Source organism: Grammomys surdaster, unplaced genomic scaffold (assembly GCF_004785775.1).
Source record: "Grammomys surdaster isolate TR1022 unplaced genomic scaffold, NIH_TR_1.0 126086, whole genome shotgun sequence".
NCBI lineage: Eukaryota > Metazoa > Chordata > Mammalia > Rodentia > Muridae > Grammomys > Grammomys surdaster.
Window position 1 is genome coordinate 2,895,579 of NW_021620894.1, and position 4,551 is coordinate 2,900,129.

The following is a 4,551-nucleotide window of genomic DNA, read 5'->3' on the forward strand; positions in this document are numbered from 1 at the left end:
GTCACAAACACAGTAACAATTCTCAATACATATCTAACCCTCTTCCACAATCTCCTGCTCTTGCTGTCAAAGTGAAATGCCTCTCATATTCCCTGATTCTTCTTTTTGTTCCAGTGTCCTACATATTTCTGTCTTCTGTTCAAGCCAGTTAGCTTCTAATTCCCATGGAAATTCCACACTTATCTCCTTTCTATTCAAAATGGTCCTCTGCCCATCAACATCAACTTTGGAAACCTGTTAGGACAAATCTTGAAATAGTGTATTTCACACTGATGGGGCATATTGATTAAAAGTAACCAAACTTAAAGTGCACAGTAGCCACTTATAGATAAAGGCTAATCTATCATATATATATATATATTTTCTAGATCTGAAGTCTCATTATGAATATAGAGGGTAACAAAAGAACAATAACAATAGTTCTTTCCACATCTCTAAGACTTATAGGGAAGTCACTGACCCAAAATGTGATCTTTGTGAAGTTTTTAATGTATAAAACTTAGAAATACTCCCAAGCATCCTATAAAGTAAATAAGAACAAAAGTATGAACAGACTCGACCTAATACTATAAATTCTGAAAATTATGTTTTGAAGCTCAACCTAATGGCATCTTCTCTCCACTCCTGCCATTGACTCAATTGGGCACAAATATGCTAAGACTGTAGAACTCATGGGGACTACTGTGAATGAATTGTAGGCCATGTTATAATTGTCAGATGATATGAGCATCATAATTCTGAAACTCACCTTCTTCCTCCTGGTGGCTTTAGGTAAGAGTCTCTTCTCTTTCCCTACTCCTCTAAGAAGTAAATATGGACTAATTATACCTTCTTCCTTTAACTATCTAAACAGCAACAGATAATAAAATGCTAAGGGTTCTTAGTTCAAGCATCCCTAAGGTTTCTTCTCTCCTGGGGTTCAGAACCCTGTGTATTTGTAAGATCTGGTCCCAAGCTGCACTGCAGATCATTTCATGCATCCATCATAGATTAGGCACACTGTGCATAGTTTCCAAACACTCCCATAGAGATTTAGCAACCCACTGGGTCTAGAAGCTGTCCAACACATATCCTGCTGGGATATGCTCTTCAATAATGAGGCATCCCAGGAAGCATCTATGTGTTCATAGACGTTGGTTGACCTCAGAAATGGAAACCCTCACTACTGTAGTGTGTAGTAGATTACAAATTATGCCATTAAAGGTAGAGTGAATTTAGTTAAGCTGCTGGGATGTGATATATTTTTGGATATAGATAAGGATATGAACAGAGAAACTAAGACACAGAAAACATGAATATATGAAGGACATCAGGAAGATTGAGTGGATAAAGGAACTTGTTCCATGTTTCCAGATCTAATAACCATGAAAGCCACATGCCCCAAGGGTACACAGACATGGCCTCTGGTTCTTAGTCATGGATCTCTGGGATCTCTGGCAGAATGCTTCATGATCATTGGGTGAGCCTTTTTAGGTGATCGTAAACAGTACAATGTACTTGAAACTGTTGAAATTGCAGGGAAAAATAACTAAATCCGGCACTATTGGAACTATTTATGACTTATCTCATAATTCATGATGAAGTATCTACTACATTAAAACCAGAATCTCTAGGACATGGAGAAAAATAAATACATGGTGTCCCTTCTTTTTGTTACTTTGGTGTTAAACTATACCCTGAAATAAACCTATATTCTTAGGAAACATGCCTTTGGGTTCATCCATACCTCTTTAACTGGGTATCATCCTACCCTTTGAGGTATCATACCTATAAAACTTCTTCAAACACACACACACACCTAGATTCTACATATGAAAGAAAACATGCATTATTTATTTCTGAGTCAGGCTCATTTTGCTTAACAATAATCTCCCGTTCCATCCATTTTTCTACAAATACTCTTTTTTTTTTACAGCCAAGAAAAATACCATTTGTATATGAACCATATTTTTCTTCTCCCATGGATCTCTTGATAGGCATGTAGGCTGGTTCTAGTTCTTAACTATTATAAGAAATGCTGCAATAAACAGTGATGTCGATGCTCTTTGTTCTGTGTGAAACATGCCCAGGAGTGATACAGCTGAACCATACTGTATGCCAGTTTGTGTTCCCTCAGGAACCTCCACCATAATACTAACAGTGACCACACCAGTTCACACCCCTCCAAGGAGTACGTAACTGTCGTTCTCTCCCAAAGGATGCCAGCATTTGCTATTTGTTTTTCAAGTTGGGGAAATGTTCTCTAAAGTCAATTTTAACCTGTGTTTTCTTGGTGACTAGAGATGCTGATCGCTTTTTCAAACACTTATTTGCCCGTTTTAGATTTTCATCTGAAAACTGTCGATTTACTAATCATCCTCTGGAACTGTTCATTTACTGTGACACTTGTGGATTGGAGGATACAGGATTTTTTTTTTTTTGGTGTTTAGTTTTTGCATTTCTTTATTTGTTCCAAATCCTTTGACTAATGTTTAGTTGGAAAATCTTTGGTTTTCTTATTTTGTGGGCTGTTGTTCCACTCTGGTGATGTTTTTTCTTTGATACACAAAAACGTTTTTTTTTTTAATTCATTCAATAGTCTTTAGGAACTCATCAATTCTTCGGATTGTTTCTTGAGCATTTCAGAAAGTTCTTGCCTCTGCATGTGTCTTAAAATGCTTCTCTCTAGCTGTTTTGGTGTTTCCAGTTTTATATTAGGGTCTTGGCCCACTTTGAATTAATTTTTATACAAAGAGAATGACATCAGATTAGAGTTATTCTTCTACATGAACATACCTAATTTTCCCAACACCATTTATTGAGGAATCTCTTTATTTACCAGGTATATTTTTGATGATTTTTATCAAATATTAGGTGTCTGTAGTTGTAAGAATTTATTCCTGGTCCTCTATTCTATACCGTTGGTCTACATGTCTGTTTCTGTGTTCATTACTATGTCTCTGTGATATAATTTGAGATCATATATTATGGTACTTACAGAATCATGGTTTCTGTTTAAGGTAGCTTTAGTTATTCAAGATCCATATGAACTTTAGGATTGTTTTTCTAGTTCTGTGAATAAAGTCATAGGAATTTTGATGAGGAGGATTGTGTTGAGGCAGTAGAATGTTTTCAGTATTATAGTTGTTTGTATAGTATTAGTTGATCCATAAGGAAAGACTGTCTTACCATCTTCAAACATCTACGTCTATCTCTCTTCTCTCTCTCTCTCTCTCTCTCTCTCTCTCTCTCTCTCTCTGTTTCAGTATCTCAAATTTTGTCTTGTACAGATAGATCTTTCGCTGCTTCAGTTAGGTTGATTTTCAAGCTACAGTAAATGGGACCTTTTTCAGCAAGTCATGATTGGTATAAAAAAAAAAAAACCTCCTGATTTTGTTTGTTGATTTTGTACCCTGCTAGTCTAATGTGTTATTTGGTCAAAATAGTCTTTTGGTCACGTCTTCAGGATTTTCTAAGTACAAAATCATGTTATCTGAAAAGATTTACCTTTTGACTTCTTCCCTTTTTATTGGCCTTGGTATTTGTTCTATGATATTGGATGCTCTGACATTTGAAATATATGTATTTACAATTGTTGAGGAGTTGCTTCCTGTATTATAATGTGCTAGTATTTTTTGTCTCTTCTGAATTTCGTTAGAAGACTATCTTGTCAGATATCATGATAGCTTTGCCTGTGTACTGCTAGCTTTCGTTTGCTTGATAGTTTCCCTATTGGCCTCTGACATGTTTCTACTTTGGTTTATATGTGTGTATGTGTTCCTGCCAGAAGTTGAAAGCCACCTCATGTGAGTGCTGGCAACAAAACGCAGGTTCTCTGCAAAAACACTAAGGGCTCTTAACTCCTGAGCCATCTTTCTAGTCTTGAGTGTCTGACTCTTAATCTATGGGTGACTTTGTCTGTGAGGCTATCTTCTGGGAGGCAACAGGCGATTGGATATTGTGTTTTAATCCAGTTAGTTAATCTGCATTTCTTTGTTGATTATTTGGGGTCATTTACATTTAAACATATTATTGAGATATGATCATTAATTTCTTTAATTTTATTGGTTGCCTTTCTTCTTTCTCTTCTACTAAGAAAAAAAATAAAATTAAATAGTGAAAGAAAATGATTGAGAAGAATGCTGTGGCCTGGAAAAGACTGAGACATTACAAAAAGAAGAATTAAAAAAAATGAGAGGACAAACAATTTCTCAATAATGAAAGTGTTTAAAAATGAAATTAGATGAAGGTAATAGGAGCCTTACAAAATATAACAAAGTTTTTCAAAATAATCAAAATGATAAACCCAAAATGTCACTAAAAGCTTAGCAGAGAGAAACGGGAGGCCTGGAGCAAAAAAGAAAGAAAAGACAGAAAAGAAAGAGATGAGGAAAATGTAAAGAAAGCAGATTACCAGATATTGAAAACATTTTTTGAACAAAACTAAATGAGTATGTGAAGGAGGAGAAAAAAGAAAGCTGTGTAATAAAGGAAAGTTACCACTACAGATATAGTGAAAAGAGAGTCACAGGGGAAAAAAACATAAAAGAGAGGGGGGAGAGAGAGAGGGAG